The following is an 18,590-nucleotide window of genomic DNA, read 5'->3' as shown; positions in this document are numbered from 1 at the left end:
ATTCACACCCAGACTTGTGTTTTCAGACTTGTGTTTTTAGACTTGTGTGCAGGGACCTAGGGCTCTGCTGAGGCATGCTAGTGACCTGCAGGGAGTGGAGGGGATTCAAGCAGGTGGGTTCTGAGCCCCTGAGTTTATAGTCAACTAGAGCAGGTCTGCTTTCATCTGCTCTCTACATCTGGGTTTTATGGCAATGATCATTTAAAGGGAGGGTTCTAATGCTTGAGGGTTGGCGGGGGGGGGAAGAAAAAGCAAAAAAGAAAAAAGTTGAAAATCACTATAGGAGAGGAAAATCTGAAGATCTATGAGACGATTCATAAAGGTCCAGAAGGTTTCAAGCTTTTTTTTTTTTTTTACTCCAGTTTCCTAAGTCAGCCCCGGTATCCATTTGATTAGTGCCTCTTCAACTATGTCCGGCGAAGGACCTGCTTTGGTTGTTCTAATTTCCGGTCCCATCATGAACCAATACTTTTGTAAACTATATTAAAAATAAATTTTGAAAAAATGAAATAAAAAAGTGGGACACATACAAAAGCCCCCATTTTTATTATTAGGTTCAGCAGATATACTAGAACTCTATCATATTGTTATGAAAGTTCCTAAATGCTTACCCCCAATTTCTGTATTTTCCCCAATGTGAGGACACTGGCCTCGTCCAAGGGTCATAATTTGAATTTACACTTAGGCGTATAGATCACAATTTGTTTCTATACTTAAACGTCACCAAATAAATGCTACATATAATCATGTAACTAGAAAAGACAGACAATCTGGTCTAACTCACTTCTGTTTTTGAATGGACCACTAGAAGGTATAATTCTTACCCTCAAGTAGATCGCATACTAAATACAGAACAGATGAAATTCTGACCAGGACAAAACTTTTAGCTTTGTTTTTTCTTTAAGGTCTAGAAAGTGCTCCTACCTTTAGTGTTCACTGACTGGGCACCCACCACGTGACAGATTCTTGGGCTAAATCAGTGAACAAAAGACAAAAATTCCTGCCTTGGTGGAGCTGATGTTGGGTGCTGGCAATGGAAGGCTAGACAGACAATAAACAAGGTAAGCCAAGTATCCACTATATTAGTAGGTAATAAATGGTTTGGGGAAGAATCACAATGGGAAGCATCATGAGGACAGACTGCATTTTTAAACAGGGCAGTCGGGGTAGGCCTCATGGAGAAAATAACAATGGGGCAAGCTCAAAAAGAAGTGAGGAACTGAATCATGTGCGTATCCAGGGGAGCAGCATTCCAGGGAGAAGGAACAGACATTGCAAAGGCCCTGAAGCAGGTGTCTTCAAAGAACAGCAAGAAGGCATGCAACTGGGGTGGAGAGAGGAAGAGGGAGGGAGACAGGAGATGAGGGGTCAGAGAGGTATGGGGAGGGGTTTAGTTGGAATCACTCTGTTTGGCACCTCGTGGCCACCGTGAGGCCTTTGCATTTTACCCTGAGGGAAATGGGAGTCATTGGTGGGCTCCAATCAGAGGACTTACAACTGAAAAGGATGTCTCTGGCTGCTGTGTGGAGAACGCAGTGGGGCTATCAGAGTGGATGCAGGAAGAGCAATTGTAAAGCTCCCGCAGGGATCCAGGAGAGGGCTGATGGTGGCGTAGGTGGCAGCAAGGAGGGGCCAGAAGTGCTGACGTTCTGGATACTGTGTTGATGGAGCCAACAGGATTTCCTGACATCTTGGATGTGGGGTGTGAGAGAAAGAAAAGGCATGACTCCTAAGATGTTTGACTGGAGGAGAAGCAGGTGTCAGGGATCAAACAGCAAGTTCAGGTTTGGATGGATGGAGTTTGTGACGCCTAGGGGACTTCCAAGTGGAGATGTCCAGGAGGCAGTTGCGTACGAGAGTCCAGAGTTCAGAGGAGAGATTTAGTCTGCAGATCTTCATCTGTGAGCAGAGACGGCTGAAACTCAGGCAATGGGAGAGCGACAGACAAGTGAACGTAAACCGAGAAGAGATCCGAGACCTCCAATGTTAAGAGGTCAGGAAAGACTAAGTTATAGCAAAGGAGGCTGAGAAAGAGTGACCAGTGGGTAGGAACTCAGCAGAGCGTGGTGTCCTGGAGGACAGGTGACTACTTGTAGTCCCATCGGCCAAAAGGAAGAACACCTTGGTAGTTGGTTACTCCCATCTTGGGCTAGTGAAGAGGGGGATACAACTCCTGAAGGGCCATCTAGGGAATGGGAACGCTACAAAGATGGTTATCTTGGCAAATTCTAAAAATTCTTAGCAATGGTGATGGCAAGTAGGAAGTGAATGCACAGCACATTAAATGCCCCCTCTTCGGGGCACTGTTTATTCCTGCAAGGTCACCGGCACAGACCGGTGGTCCCTAACCAACAGAACGCATTGAAATCACCTGGAGAGCTTCTGAAAAAGACAAATACTATTGCCGTTCTAGAGATTCAGACCTAGGAGGTCTCACATAAGGCTGGGCATGTGATTCTGCAGGCGCTCTGGGTCTGGACCTCCAGCTCTCTGGGCACCAGGCTGGGACTCTACATGAAGCTGGGAGCTGTTTCCTTCCCTGCATCTTTCTCTGTGCCGCCTATGACTTCCCCCAGGCCTGAGCAATCTGCAGTGCTTCCCAGTGGATACCTGATACTGATTTTTTTCTCATAAAATTGAGTACCAAGCAATATATCTTCCTTTTAAAGTATAATTCTCACTATTTCCCCTTCACACTTAATATATATAACAATAGCACAAACAAAAAATTAAAATGTAGCTTTCATAGAATTGTAGTTCTTAATAACCAACCATCTCCAATTTGTTAAATATAGGGCAAGCTTCAGGTCAAGCTGTTGAACACATGATCTGGTTTTACAACATGGTGCTTCATAAAATAAAGATGTTCTATTGCATAAGAGCTGGAGAGGATCTTAAAAATAATCCACCCAATGTTCTCTTCATGTAGGAAACAGAGGCACAGAGGGGGAAATAACTTGTCCAGGGTGTGCTCCTGGTGATGGTGGCAGAAGGAAGTGGGCGAGGATGCAAAGCCAAACTGACCTCCTGAGCACTGGTCAACCAGTTTACTCTTTCTACTCTATTACTCTCTTTTAGCTATTCCCCTCCCCCCCCCCGCCAAAGTACAGCAATTAATGTCTGCACAGAATTGGTATCTTTGAAGCTCTCCTTTTCTCCTTTCAATAAAAACAGCTTTACTCACACCACGAAGCTCTGCGCTACGCTAACCCTCTGGTGCCTCCATAGTATATGTGAGAAGAATGCTGTGGAGGCCTCACAAAGTCTCTTTTTTGTTTTTAATTGAAGTACAGTTGATTTACAATGTTGCGTTAGTTTCTGGTGTAAAGCAAAGTGATTCAGATATATATATATATATATATATATATATATATATATATATATATATATATATACACCTATGTATGTAAGTATGTGTGTCTGTATTCTTTTTCAGATTCTTTTCCATTATAGGTTATTATAAGATACGGAATACAGTTCCCTGTACTATACAGTAGGACCTTGTTACTTATCTGTTTTATATAGAGTAGTGTGCCTTCTTAAAAAGGCAAAGAGAAAGGAGATAGATGGGAAAAGGAAACCCCACATTTTCGGAGTTTCTATTGCATACAAGGAACTGGGCTGGATGCTTCCTAAGAGTGCAAGCCCCTACCATGTGCCAGTGGCAGAAGAGTCTATGTCAGTTTTCGCAACGCTGTGCTTTACGCATATTGTGCACGTTTCACAGAAGAGGAAAGTAAGATTCTGAGACGTCACTCACAGCTACCCCCTTATCTCCCGGCAAGGGAGGAAGCAGGCTTATCATCAGACGACAGGCCAAGCCCACCAAGACCCCAACACTGAACGCTCATACTGATCCACTTCGTATAGACTTGGGGTGGGCAGAATCGTGCCCGCCCAAAGATGTCCACCTCCCAACCGCCACAGGATCTGAATCGATTACCTTACGCGGCAAAGGTGGCTGCTGGTATGATTAAGTTAAGGCTCTTGAGACTAGGAAACCACCTTGGATTATCTAGGGGGGCCTGTTAATCACAAGGGTCCTTATAAGAGAAAGAGGCAGGCAGGAGAGGCAGAATCAGAGAAGTAGATGTGACAAGGGACAAGCAGAGCTTGGAGTGATGCCATGAGCCAAGGCAGGTGCACAGCTTCTGGAAGCTGGAAACAGCAGGGAAACAGATGCTCCCTTGGAGCCTCCAGAAGCAATACAGAACCATTTAGGCTTCTGGCTTCTGACTTCAGAACAGTAAGCTAATACACAGTTGTTTTGTTTTAAGGTACATTTGTGGTAATGTGCTAAATAGCAATAGGCTACTAATTCAGCACTCTTTTCCCCTACTTAAAAGGATTTTATTTTGTAAATAAGTTCATTTAGAAAACAAACTTACGGTTACCAAAGGGGAAAGGAGGGGGGGCGAGGGAGGGATAAATTAGGAGTTTGGGAGTACCATGTATACACTACTATATATAAAATAAACAACAAGGACCTACACCTATAGTTCCCTGTGTGTATAGCACAGGGAACTATACTTGGTATTTTGTGATAACCTATATGGGAAAAGAATCTGAAAAAGAACATATATATATATATATATATATATATATATATATATATATATATATATATATATATCTGAATCACTTTACGGTACACCTGGAACTAACACAACATTGTAAATCAACTATACTTCAATAAAAATAAATAAATAAAAAATTTTAAAAAGAATTTTAGTAGAACCCTATACTGGTGTAAGTAATACCAACTAGACTTGAGCGCCTGTCCTGCCCCCACCAATTTCAAAACCATAAGGCTAATCAGGAATACCATATGAACATTCTTACAAACACAGCTGATCTCAAACCAGATAAAATTTTAATTATTGACTAGGACTCCCATGTTCCAATGAGACAAGCATTTTCACACACCAACCTTCAAGCCCAGGAACAGTTTTCACTTTTTTCCCACTCTAAAAAAATAACCAGTTTCTATAATTAGGGGTCCAGTTTTCAAAAAAAATATTTCTTATTTTGCACTAAAAAAACAGTGCATCCAGGCGCTGCTGCCCTGGATCACTGGTCTCCCTCCAGTTGTGGACCTGGGAGCAGCTCTGCACATCCGGCCAAGACGCAGGGGGCCACGGCTGGGGCTCCTGACCCAGTAGCGGCCTCCGGGGCCAAGGCACACCCATGGCCTTGGTTGCTATGCGGGGGTCCCTGGGGTACATCACCTTCCTACCTGCCTCATCGCCAGGGCTTGGTGGGCTGGTCACTTGGTCGGCGACCTGCAGCATCCAGGACGCCCACCAGCTGCCGGGGTCTGCGCTTTGGGATCATCCGCCCCACAAACTCGGTACCGAGCAGTGGGCCAGGGGCTGGGGCCACCGCGGGCACCTTCGTGGGAAGGAAGCGAAGTCCCAGGGGTGGTAGGGGAAGAAATGGATTTGGTTTCCCCACTGTCTGGTTTATGCATGAAGAGCACAGCCATCCCTGAACTTGTGGTTTCTGGACTTTCCTCTCTGTCTCCTCACCAAGGTTGACGTTGGTCAAAGATCAGATACCTTTCCAGAGAGTTCTTAAGCACCACTGACCACGCAGTTCTGACAGTATTTCATGACAATGTATGGTGACAGTTTAGAACAAGTGCTTCTCAGCTAAGAATTTCTGCAAAGTAGACTGGGTAAGTCATTCTGCTGTACAGCCCTAGCAATGATACTGGGGACCACGCGGATGATTGCAAAGCCACAATGGCTCAAAAGAAAGTTTCAGAGAACAAGGTACATATATGTATATATACATACATATATGTATATATCGTCCAATTTCAGGGGTGGCAGAGATAAGGGAAAATGCCACACCTCCAAGGGACAGACTGCACGGGACACCAAACAATGTGTTCAAGGAAGTGCAAGTGTGTCAGCTTTACAACAAGCCATGCAAGTGAAAGATGCCATGGACAGACTGAGAAGAGATGAGTGGGAGGATCTTCTCTCTGCCACGTCTATCTGAGGCTTTGACAGTTATGCAGAAGGGTGGAAATATCTTCAGAAATTTAGAGGCTATAGAAGGAGAGACAGGAGAGACAGGAAAGGTGGAAATATCACAGCTACAGATTGATTAAGTGAAGAGCTTCCCAAGGAGAAATTTACTAACCAGTGACCAGCTGGTTGAATAGCTGCAGATGGTCAACTGTGGAATGTTACGGTTTACACATAATCATATCAGTAGATTTCTGATGTTCAACAAACTCAGTTTCCATGACCTGAAGAAATGATGGAATAGGGGGTGTAGAGAAGCAAAGGAGGCTGGAAGATTCTGGAACAGAGGCGTTAACAGGAACTGACCTGTGAAAGGAGGTGTCTGTATATTTAAATAGTTATAATGTTGCTTTTTTTTTTTTTTTTTTTTTTTTGCGGTACGTGGGCCTCTCACTGTTCTGGCCTCTCCCGTTGCGGAGCACAGGCTCTGGATGTGCAGGCTCAGCGGCCGTGGCTCACGGGCCCAGCCGCTCCGCGGCATGTGGGATCCTCCCGGACCCGGGCACGAACCCGCGTCCCCTGCATCGGCAGGTGGACTCTCAACCACTGCGCCACCAGGGATGCCCTAAAATGTTGCTTTTTGACACTTGACCAACTGACGTGTTAATTCTGACTTAAGAATCTTTTTTTAAAATGAATGATTTCAAAGAAAAGTTTGGATTGTAAAGGTATGAAAATATTTTTTTGTATGAGAAAAAAAGTGGGATTCAAAAAAAATTTCTGTAGTGACTGACATCACTTATGCTAAGAAATAAAGTCAAGGCTTTGTTACCGAAAGACAAAATCAATAAACTAAGAATGACAGCTATCTGGGGCCATTAATACTTATAGCATTAGATTGCATTTAAATGAGTCATTCCTAAGGATATTATTTTACAGATTATATACATTAATTAACCCCTCAAAGGGGATAGAAATAATCTCTTAGAGGGGAAAAAAAATCCTGCTAAAATTCAATCTCTTGGCTAAGGGGTTTTGGGTAAATATAGTATCATGAAGCCTCATCAAAACTCATCAAAATGAATTTCTCCAAGTTTTCTTTATTCATTCATTCATAAACAAAATTAATATATGCATTCAGTATGCACTGAAGGCCTCTCCTATACCCAGCACTGGCCTGGCCCTGGATTTGGAAAGACCCACCATGCGGTAAATAAACTGAAAGGCTAACACATTCTAATGAATACAGCCTAAATTTCCCCAAACGTACTTATAGACACCCTTCTCATATAGAACTCATTATGGGTGGACATCACCCACCTCTGTCCATGCAGTCTTCAACTGAGTTATCAGATTACTAACCTGGGTAAACCTTATTGAAGACTGTGATATGAATGATTGTCATATCCAAATCTGTACACACTTTTCAAAAATATCTATTATTTCAGTGAAGTAAACCTGGTTTAACATCCACAATAACTCAGTCACAGAATTTATAAGTTTTTAAAGCCAAAATGAGTGCCATGACAAAGATTCTCTAGTCATAATATTGTATTACACATTATAGGCCTACTGGAAATGGTACTTAACTCCATCTTTTTTCAAGTCATTATTTAAGTTATATCACAACCTTCATCACCAATTCTGGGAGGGCAATACTGTCTCCCTTTTAGGTTAGATGTTACACAGTCAGTGCACAGCTATGCAAGGGCGAGGACCACCCCCTGACTCAGAGGCCCAGGACCACTTCCCACCACACACAAGCCTTCATGGCTGGTAAACAGTCTGCTCCAATTAGACAACGGTGATCAGTTTCATTGCCAAATAACTTTACTGAACCAGTTGTTTAGTGGAACTTGAATTTCTGGCTCCAAGCCGCACCTCCCTAACTGCCCTGTAACCTGGAATCCTCCGATGGAGGTGATGAGGGCAGGGGTGTGTAGTGGTTAGGGGCTTATGCTGGTGGAGGCAACAGACCTGAGTTCCAATGCCAGCTCCACCGACGACTCTGTGACCTTGTACACATTATCCCACTGCCCCAAGTTTCTGCATCTTTATCAGCAAAATTAGGATGCTGCTTAATAATAACACTAATGTTTAATAACCACATATCATAAGAGCCCTCCTTATATTACCCCATCTAACCCTCATAAGGGTTTGGTTACAAGGAAGCGGTGCTGCCAGGGTGTGACGTTTTATTACCTGGCTCCAGAATCCCTGCTCCTTGGGGAGGTAGTTCTGACCTGGAAAGCGGCTTCCTGGAAATCCTGATTCAGGAAAGCGGGGGTGGAGCCTAGGAAGGTGATCCTTAAGAAATACACCAGGGGTATCCTATGATCAGCTAAGTTTGGGAAACACTCTGTGGGAAAGGATATAAAACCTATAGATAAATAACCAAATGCCCTACCAGTTAAGGGAAGATTCTTACCCTCTTTCAGGGGCAATAGAAATATTTAGATGACTCCATGGCCACTCAGGCTGGTTGCTGGCTGGGTCCTGTCGAGGAAGGCTCCCTGTCCTGCAGCCTGGTCTGCTGAGTACCTACCCTGCCAAACCACGGAATTGAGAACTGGACTTGAACCACTGCAATCTGGATTAGAGTCCTGACTCTGTCTCTTCCTTTCTAAGCATGTCACTGGGGGAGTCATCTCCCCTCTCTGAACCTCAATTTTCTCGTCTGTAAGATGGAGATGAGAGTTGGCTGACACAGTTGGAAGAATTAGGAAACTGAAGTGTGCAAGAGGGCTTTATTGACCTTTATTAAGTGTAAAGGGCTAAACAAAGGTAGGGTCATTACTAACATGTCATTCTCCAAGCAAGGAATCTCCTGCCCTCATTGGCTCAAGTCCTGCACAGAAACACAGTGGCTGGTAGTATTGGTGGGGTTGGTGGTGGGGGGAGGGTGGGGAATGCAAGGGCACTTGGCTTCCTGAAGATGATGCCTAAGAAAAGTGATTTTCCCTGAGATAAGCTTTATTTCAAACTTTTAGCTACATGCCAAGAAAATGCTTAACTACTGGAAAAAAAAAAAGAATTTTCCAAAACTTCACAGAAAACAAACTAGCAGGGAATGTGCTTTCTCAGGGACTTGGTAAGAAAGACCTTTAACCCTGGCTAAAGATTAACAACGATAATTAAATTATTAAACTGGAAACTTATTGTTAGTTATGTTTTAACTAACATAATGCAGTTGTTTACTGCATTTGAAAGAGTTGAAAAAGAGTCTGGTTGCTCTTGGTTTATTTAGTTAGGGCCAGAGAGGTGTGATGTACCCTATCAAAGTCACTATAGGGGTACATGGCTGAGCACCCATTGTGGGCCAGACACAGGTGTTCCACGCGTTACTAGACTGCTAAATTCTCACTTCAGCTAAGAAATTTCCCCCTACTTTGTAGAGTTACTCAGAGAAATCAAGGGCCACGCCCAAGAAGGCAGTTCGGCCTGACTTTATACCCCACTTCTGACCTTTGCGGGGCCAGAAGTGATGTGTCTGGCAAGGGCAGTCACGTTCATTGAAGGCACACATTTCCTCATTTGGCTTTGCGATGGTCGTCCACACACAGCATTTCTCTCTTATGGGCATGGCCACACAAGAGATCAAATTATAGATCAGAGGGGCTTCCCTGGTGGCGCAGTGGTTGAGAGTCCGCCTGCCGATGCAGGGGACACGGGTTCGTGCCCCAGTGCAGGAAGGTCCCACATGCCGCGGAGCGGCTGGGCCCGTGAGCCACGGCCGCTGAGCCTGCGCGTCCGGAGCCTGTGCTCCGCAACGGGAGAGGCCACAACAGTGAGAGGCCCGCGTACCGCAAAAAAAAAAAAAAAAAAAAAATTATAGATCAGAAAGTTGAATCCTGTGCTAAGAAGCAGATTCTTTCAAAGGGCATTTCCACTCAGCAATGGCTTTCTGTTGCATACCCTCCTCTATTCCAGGGACAGGTCTGCATGGAGACATGGGGCCTGTGTAGTAGAATCAGGAACCCATGGGGAATGAATGCCTTCTGTCTGTCTCCCTGCCACCATACTCCCTGCCTCCACTCCCCATCCACATGGCAGATCCCATTCTTCTATGAACTTTAAAACACCCAGGTAACAATACAATCATTGTTCATATTCTGGTGAACCTCAAGATCAACTTTGGGTTTCTTAATCAATTTCTTATGATGAGTGAAGTTCTTATCCATTTTTTAAAAAAAATTCTATTAGTTTTTACTTGAGATGGTGGTATCAGCCTGTAAAAATAATAAAGTACTCCCGAACTGTAGTATTTTGGACATATTCAGTTGAATATTTTCCCACCTACTTTAAAGAATCAAGTAACAGATTATATATACTGTGTATGAAAATATTTCACAAAGTAATAGCAGTTAACTAAAAACTTAATAACTTTGAACTTTGTATAATTAAGTATAGGTTTGATATGTATGCTGACAATAACTTTTCACTGTCTAGGTAAGAGTCAGCCTTTTAAAAAAATGACTTAGTGCTGATTTCTTACCTTTAACCTCAAACAAAAGGTTGGTTCTATTCACAGTTATACTCCAACCGAATGCATCTAACCACGGCTTGCTTAGTAGGATGTAGATGCCATATTTCATTCTAATGCATCAGAGAGCAAAGAAGTTTTATGATGGATCTGCTCTAAGGGTCACTGCTGCTCTGGTTGTCTTCTCAGCTTCCTCTGCAGGAAGTGAGGAGGGGGAAGGGGTTCCCTCCCTCTGACAACATCTTTCTATACTCATCCACATGGGATTTCATAAAACTTTTACAGAATATTAAAAGCATTCTAAATATTTTCCTGATCCTGAATTACATCTACCCCTTGCTATACAGCTTCTTCTCTGACAACTGCAAGCACAGATACCCCTTTCCTGAAATCCCATGGGACTTAAATGCTTGCCTGCTCAAGCAAAGCCTTGAATACATACTTAAAGCAATCATATGTTAGAGCTGGATAGAAACCGATATACCCTCCTCTCCAAACACCATCATTTTTTGCAAACTAGACAACTGCAGTCCTGAGGCGAGAAAGGAGCTGCTTGAGGTCCCAGAACCTCCTGGTGGAGCCTCCACTCATCCTCCCAGATTTCCCTCTCAGCTTACAGCTCTTACATGGCAAGTTCAGCACCACAAGAGCTGCAAAGTCTCCTTATTTACCTGTATACCCGCCTTGCACCTATTACAGTGCCTGGAACATGGAAGCAGCTCAGCAAACTGCGGACGGGCAAAGGAAGAGAAAAGCTGGAGACACGCAAGTAAAAATCTAGAAGATGAGGCAGAAGAGAGATTATGACTGAGGAAAAGTAAAAACAAAATGCCATGGGGCTTCAGAAGGCAGTTGCCCATGGAGTGGTTAAGTGCCCGAGCTCTAAAGTCACTCATACTGAGCTTTCTCATTCAGGCACTCAACAAATATTCAGTGAGGGTCTCCCTGGTGCAGGGAACAGACAGATGAGCAAGACAAACAGAGGCCCTGATCACAAGCAGAGAATCAAACAAGCAAGTAAACAGTTAATTTCAACTGGTGACAAATTCTCTTAAGGAAAAAATCACAGGGGTAATCTAACAGAGGATGTGTGCATGAAGGGGCAATTTCAAACAACACAGCCAAGGGAGAGCATCTCTGAGGAAGTAACATGTAAGCTGAGACTACAGATGACCAACTGTGTGACTTTAGGCAGGTTACACAACCTCTCTGAGCCCCAGTTTCCTTCCCCATCTGGATTAGGAAGGCAAGGCCAAGTACCTCATGGGGCTGGAGGAATGTAAAAGTAGATGGACCTGAATCACCTGCAAACTCTTAGTAGGCATTGTGTCTATTGTCATTCTGAGAAGGTTAGAGGCTCGTGACGAGTGGGAAAGCTCAGGCGGTCAGCACGGAAATGCAAGCTCCGGGCAGGATCACTCCTGTTCCCATTACCTGCTTTTCTCTTCCCTACTAGATTGCGAGTTCTAGGGCAGGGGCCAGGTGGTCTCTGATCTCCGAGCCCCCCCCTCTGCGCCAGGAGGAGAAGCCAGGAGCTAGGAGCTTGAGGGGCGAGGGGGTCGGTGCCACCGAACCACCGAGCAATCGCTCGCGCCAGTCCCCGCCGTGGCCTGTCCCCGCGGCAGCCATCTTGGGTGTCCTCCCCGCCGCGAGTTTCGTCACGCGGCCGCGGGGACAGCGTGGCAGGGCGCGTGCGGGCGTGGATGGGTGAGCCCCCTCCCATGCCGGGAGACCCACTCCACCGCGGGGGCTCAGGGGGAGCTCGGAGGAGGTCAGGCTGCTAGAGATGGGGAGCTCAGGCATTGGGATGGCAGGGGTCTCCAAGGTGTAGGGACCCCCTGGCACGGGGAGTCTCGGGCATGGCGAGGGGGCTTCTGACCTCCCAGCCCCGGTGTCTCCAGGCAGCCGGCCCGCGGGAGCGCGCCCCCGCTCCAGCCCGCGCCCCTCCGCCAGGCTCCCTGCGCGTTTCCAACCCACAGCACCCGGGTCTGCGGCCCACGACTCACCGCTCCCCCCCGGCCACAGCCCGCGCCGCTCTGGGGACCCGCTCAGCGCCGCCTCCGCCGCCACCGGAAGCGCTTCTCCCGCCACGGCGGCCCTGCGCGCCGCCGCCGTCCGGAGCGCGCCCTCAGAGCGCGTCCCCGTGCGGAGCCCAGAGGCCCGGCTGGGCTGGGCGGCGGCCGCGCGCGGGAGGCCCCGGACGCGCCATCGCAGTCGCTGCGCTCTGGAAGCAGCCTCTGCCTGGTCCAGGCGCAATCCTCTGTGCCCGCGCTTTTGCTTCTGGCTCCATCATGAACTCCGAAGTTCACCCTCACCGCGGTGCGGGCTCCGTGCCATGTTTCCCATTTTGGTTTCCCCGAGACCGACCCCTTACTTGATCATTTCTCAGTTCCCAGGGTCTTACATAGTCAGCATCCTCTCATTCATTCATTCAAACCATTGTTTCCCAAAGTGTGGAATTTGGCACCACTGGGGCTACAAGGCGATTTTAGGTGGTACAAGGGCCATGACCTGATTTATGTCTAAACAAGAACCATCATCCTGGCTGCTGTGTGAATAGGCTGTAGAGGAGATGACGTGGAGGCAGAGGAGCCAGTAGGGAGGCTACCCGGGGCTAACCAGGGGAGAAATGACGGTGGCTTGCACCAGGTTGGTAACAGGAGAGGCGGTGAGAATTATTGGATTCCGGGTATATCTTGGAGACAGGTGAAATTTAATAAGTAGTGAAATTAAATCATGTTCATGGATAGGAAGATTCGATTTTTAAAGTCGTAAATTCTCCCCAAATTAACCTAAAAATATAATGCAATACCAAACAAAATTCTGTCAACTCTAGTGGGTATAAGAGTTTGGTGTATAACTTGACAGGGTGACTGTAAAATGTATATGAAAAATAAAGAGCCAGAAATAGCCAAAACTATTTTGAAGAAAAAGAGCAGGGTGGAGTGACTCATCCTATGAACACAGAGAGGTTGTGTGTTTGTGCAGGGATCAACAAATAGTGCAGGCAAATAAGAGGTACCAGACACACACCCTGCACATACAGAAACCTTCTATTAGCTGCATCCTAAGTGAACGGGAAGGTTAGATATTCATTAAATGACGCTGGGGCAATTGAACCCCTACCTTAAACCATATATAAAACTGAACTTCAGGCACATTAAAGACCCAAATATGAAAAACAAAACTCCCAACTTTTTAGCAGACAATATAGGAGGGTATCTTTATGACTGGGGATAAGGATGCATTCTTAAATAAACACAAAATGGATGGAATATAAAGGAAAGATTGAAAAGTTAAACCTCATTAAAACTAAAAAAGTCATGCTCATCAATGATAGCATAATAAAAGGGAAAGGGTTCACAGACTGGCAGGAAATATTTTCAATACATGATCTGGCAAAGAATACATATGGAGAAAATATTAAAAAGTTTTCAAATTAATAAGAAAAAAGAGAAACAATCCAATAGATAAACAAATAAAAAACAAGAAGCATGCAATTCACGGAGACAGAAAAACAAATGACCCTGATACCTAAAAAAAAAATCAACCTGGCTAGGGATTTGGGCACTCAGCGTAGGTTTCACAGATAGTTTTTTTTTTTTTTTTTTTTTTTTTTTTTTGCGGTAAGTGGGCCTCTCACTGTTGTGGCCTCTCCCGTTGCGGAGCACAGGCTCCGGAACCGCAGGCTCAGCGGCCACGGCTCACGGGCCCAGCCGCTCCGCGGCATGTGGGATCTTCCCGGACCGGGGCACAAACCCGTGTCCCCTGCATCGGCAGGCGGACTCTCAATCACTGCGCCACAAGGGAAGCCCTACAGATAGTTTTTTGGTGGGACTCCTCATTCTCAGAATTCCTAGGAACGTTTAACCGGTGTCTGTTCTTTACTACACTCTGTGCCAAGTGTTGGGCTCAAAAAAATTTAAAAAAATTCCTCCCTCAAAGAGCTTAGTGTCAAGGAGATATATATATATGTAAACAAGTAGTTACAATAGATGATTACAACTCAGTATAAACATTGCAACAACATACTTTGGGTGATGTAAGTGCGTGAGCACAGGAGGGATGCCCCGCTCTGCCCGCAGAATGGTGATGTGAGAGAGGTCTGGTAGATACAAAGTGTATCCGTTATCTGTTGCCACGGTGATGCTATAGCAGAACCACAAAAAACCTCAGGAGTATACAAAAAAAAAAAAGGTTATTTTTGTTTCTGCATCTATGGGTTGGCTGGTGGTTCTGCTGATCAGAGCTGGGCTCTGCAAGGCTTCCTTAGTTGGTGGCTTTGTGGGTCTTGGCAGGGTTTTCTCACTGTCTGAGTCTCCAGCTAGGACATGTGGACTGACTTGGCTCTGTTCCAGGTCTCATTTTTCCAGCAAAGTTACGGAGAGAGAATCCTCAAGGCTGCCTTCACTTCTGCTTTAGCCTATTGGTCAAACCAAGTCACAAGACCAGCCCAGATTCTTTATCTCTTGATGGGATGAGCTGCAAAGTGACATTATAAATAGATGTGATATATAGACAAGTGGAGACTTGGGGGCTTTCTTTTTCAAAAATTCTTTCTTGTGTGTATTTTGCCTTCCCAGCTTCCCAGTTTCTTTTGGGGATCTCCTCTCTCTCACTTCATTTGATCCTGGTCAGATTGTCAGTCATGGGACTTTTATCTTCTCACGCCTGCCACTGCCATGGATATGTGACCCAAGCTCGGCCAAACAGAATCCCGCTCTGAATTTATATGTAGACACCGGGAAAAAGAGAAGTCATCCCCCTCCTCTGACCCTATAGGGGTTGCTAAGCTGGGAGAATGTGGATCAGGGGCTGCCAGGGCTGCTCTTTTTGCCTGTTTGCAGAATTGCAAGTAAGCTGAAAGAAGGCAAGAGAGAGAGTTCAGATGACATAACTGCAGGCCCTGGGCTCAGCCAATCCTGAAGCTAGGTCTACCTCCTAGGCTTCCAGTTATAAGAGCCAATAAATCCACCCACATACAGTTTTTGTTTTTGTTTTTGTTTTTTTAAATCATAAGCTCTGTTGAGTTGGGGTTCTGTCTCTAACTGACTGGGGCTTCATTTTTAAATCATAAGCTCTTTTGAGTTGGAGTTCTGTCTCTAACTGACTGGGGGCTTCACAGAAGTGGTGACATTTGAGCTGAATGAAATCAAATTTGAAAAATCAAGGAAAAGAAGGAAGATGAAGGAAGAAGAAATGAGCTAAGGTTTAAAGAATAAAAAGCAGGTGTCCACATGTGTTCCTACCATTGTTTTAAATAAACGTCTTTCAGAAAGAACTTCCAAGGAAGCTAAAGCAGTATTTTTCACCTTTGTTGATAAGGAAACTGAGGGCTTGGGAATTCTTGCTAGTCTAGCATTGACAAAGGTTGCAAAACCCTGGCATTTTAATATGGACTTTGAACTGTTCAGGGCATGGCAAAAACGAAACAATGCTTAAGTCAGCAAAGATAGGGGGACATTTCTGAGCATAGCAAAAGTTCCGTGAGCTGAGCAAAGATCTTGCAGAATATATCACAAGGTGAGAGTTTCCTCATGGAAGAACAGGGAATTCAGTGAGACTTAATATGTTTCTTTTAAATTAATATTTAAATGAAAACCTTAAGTTACAGATTCAATTAGCAAATTTATTTGTGATGATAAAAGAAATGCATAATCATGAATTTGAGAGGTGTGGAAAACTTCATGTACACACTCCATGCTGTTCCTCAGCTCTCTCCCTGGGAGATTTTTAGTATGTTTCCTTCTAGGATTTTCTTTTCTTTTCTGACCTAATCAAACTTCTGTTCTTCCTGAGCCTTATAGGAGAAGGAACATAGGGGAATAACAGTCATTGAGTGCCCACTGTGAGTTGGGCACATAGTAGACACTTTCACAAACATCTTTTCTAGTCCTCAGAGAAACACTGAGAGGTTAACTACTTGTATTAGTCAGGGTTCACTGAGAGAACAGAACCAATAGGATACATCTCTATCTCTATAGCTATCTATCTATCTATCTATTTTTCCTAAGGAATTTTTTCACATGATTGTGGGAGCTGGCAAGCCTGAAATTTATAGGACAGACCAGCAGGCTGAAAGCTCCTATTGATGCTGTAGTGTTGAAAGGCTGAACTTCTCTGGGCAAATCAATTTTTGCTCTTAAGGCCTTCAACTGCTTAGGTGAGGCCCACCCACATTATGGAGGACAATGTTCTTTATACAAAGTCAACTGATTACAGATGTTAACCATATCTACAAAATGCCTTCACAGCAGCACCTAGATTAGTGCTTAATTGAATAACTGGGTTTCTAGACTAGCCTAGCTAACACATAAAAGTAACCATCATATTACCCTTCCCCTGATTTTATATCTCCATTCACTCTTGCCTCTAACAATTCATCCCCTGATCTTTTGAAAATGTGAATCAGGTCAATTCTTGCCCCGCTTTAAAATCCTCAATGGCTACCAGTTTTATTTACAGTTAAATTTGAACTTTCCATCATGGCCTATGGACCCTCATGATCCGTCCTGTACTATTTCTGTGGTTTCATGTTAATATCACTAAACTTCCTGACTTCTGAACAGGCCAACTTATTCCTACCTCAGGTGCTTTGTATATGCTGGTCCAGCTGCCTGGAATGCTTTCAGGTCAAATATCACCTCCTCAGAGAAGCCTTCCTTGACCACCTGAGTAGGAGTAGCCCCTCCCACTCCCCCTGGAGCTCATCACTCTTTTATTTCTTTTACTGCACTATTACTATCCAAAATCACCTTGTTGACTCATTTGTTGACTTGTTTCTTCTCTGTCTCTTGCACTAGAATGTCCCACCATAAGGGCAGTGGTCCTGTCTGCCTTATCTGCCACTGTATTCTCAGCTCCTTGAACAATGCTTGCCGCAGTTACCCTCCCCGCTCAAATCACGCCACAGCACCACTGTGGTGAGGATCCTACGGCCTCCACCCCGGATGTCGGACCCTGCAGCTTACACAAGAGTTACTCATGCTCCTGGAACTGCTTACTACAGCCGCTGCTGGAACGGATACGCCACCGCCTGGGCAGGCGCATCTGATTGGCTGAGCCGCGGTCACGTGCCAGCGCCACATCAAAACTTTTCTGTAGATGTCTAGCACTATTTCTAATTAGCTTTGTCTGTTCTGGAACTTGAGCTAAATGGCATCATATAGTATGTGCTTTTTTGCGTGTGTGTCTGGTTTCTTTCACTCAGCATGTTTCTGAGATGTATCCATGTTGTTGGATGTAGCTGTAGCTTGTTTTTTCCTAATGTGTAGAATTCCACTTCATATGAATAGACCACAATTTTTGTGTCCATTTCCCAATTGATGGACATTTACAGTGTTTCCAGTTTTTGGTTATTATGAATAAAGCAGCTGTGATATAAACAGTCACGTACAATCTTTTTATGGATAAAAGAGCAGTTCTTTTTTTGCATTTAGTTCACATGTTTGGGGCATGTGTCTTCACCTAATTTCTGCCTCCAGAGTGATGTTACCAAGATCTGAAGCTCACGTCACTCCCCATGTGAAAGTTGGTTCTTGCCTCCTGATAAAGTCCAACCTCCCTGGTATGGTATTCACGGCTTTTTGATACTGACCTTAACTTCCAATCCGTTACATCTTTTGCCTTACACCCTGATACAGGCACATCGACCAACTCACTGTTTCTAGAATGTACCAGGTTGTTTTCTTCCTCTTGGCCTTTGTACAGCTTTCGTCTGGAATGCCTTTCCCCAGAGAGTCTTGATTCCTGGACAAACTGTTACACATCCCTCAAAACCCAGATGAAAGACACCTCCTCTAGGGAGCTGTCCTTCAGTTTGTCAGGAACTTTATTGTACTCTCCACTGGGTACACACTTTGGTATAAATGTTTGGTAGTAATGTTGTAGGAGGACTTATTTCATCACATAAATTTCTATGATCATGGTCTGTCTCCTCTTCTTGTCTGTGAGCTCTGGAAGGCAAAGAAGGACGCTCAGAGCTGTGAAGTAATGTACCTAAACGCCACGCAGCTTCTATGACTGAAGGTTTGCCTGATTCCAGGTTAAATGCTCTTAACACCACAGTGCATGGTGGAGTACATGCTCATCGCCATGTGCAAGGTTAAAGGAGACCAGGGGTTGGAGCTCAA

At 44.8% G+C, this 18,590-nt stretch overlaps 1 protein-coding gene across 3 annotated transcripts in view; it reads right to left on the bottom strand.

The window, feature by feature from the left end:
• SFXN1 (sideroflexin 1) overlaps nucleotides 1–12,592 on the bottom strand; it is a 47,703-nt gene extending 35,111 nt beyond the window's left edge. For 2 of the 3 annotated variants that reach the window (XM_082651746.1, XM_082651749.1), the window contains exon 1: nucleotides 12,465–12,592. The gene's annotated coding sequence lies outside the window, so the exon portion shown is untranslated. Of the gene's footprint in view, nucleotides 1–11,129; nucleotides 11,236–12,464 lie in introns of all 3 variants that reach the window. The other variant, XM_082651747.1, reaches the window with a different exon arrangement.
• Nucleotides 12,593–18,590: the final 5,998 nt, after the last annotated feature.

Source organism: Grampus griseus (genome assembly GCF_964374135.1).
Source record: "Grampus griseus genome assembly, chromosome: 3".
NCBI lineage: Eukaryota > Metazoa > Chordata > Mammalia > Artiodactyla > Delphinidae > Grampus > Grampus griseus.
This window is presented reverse-complemented; position numbering and strand designations above follow the sequence as displayed.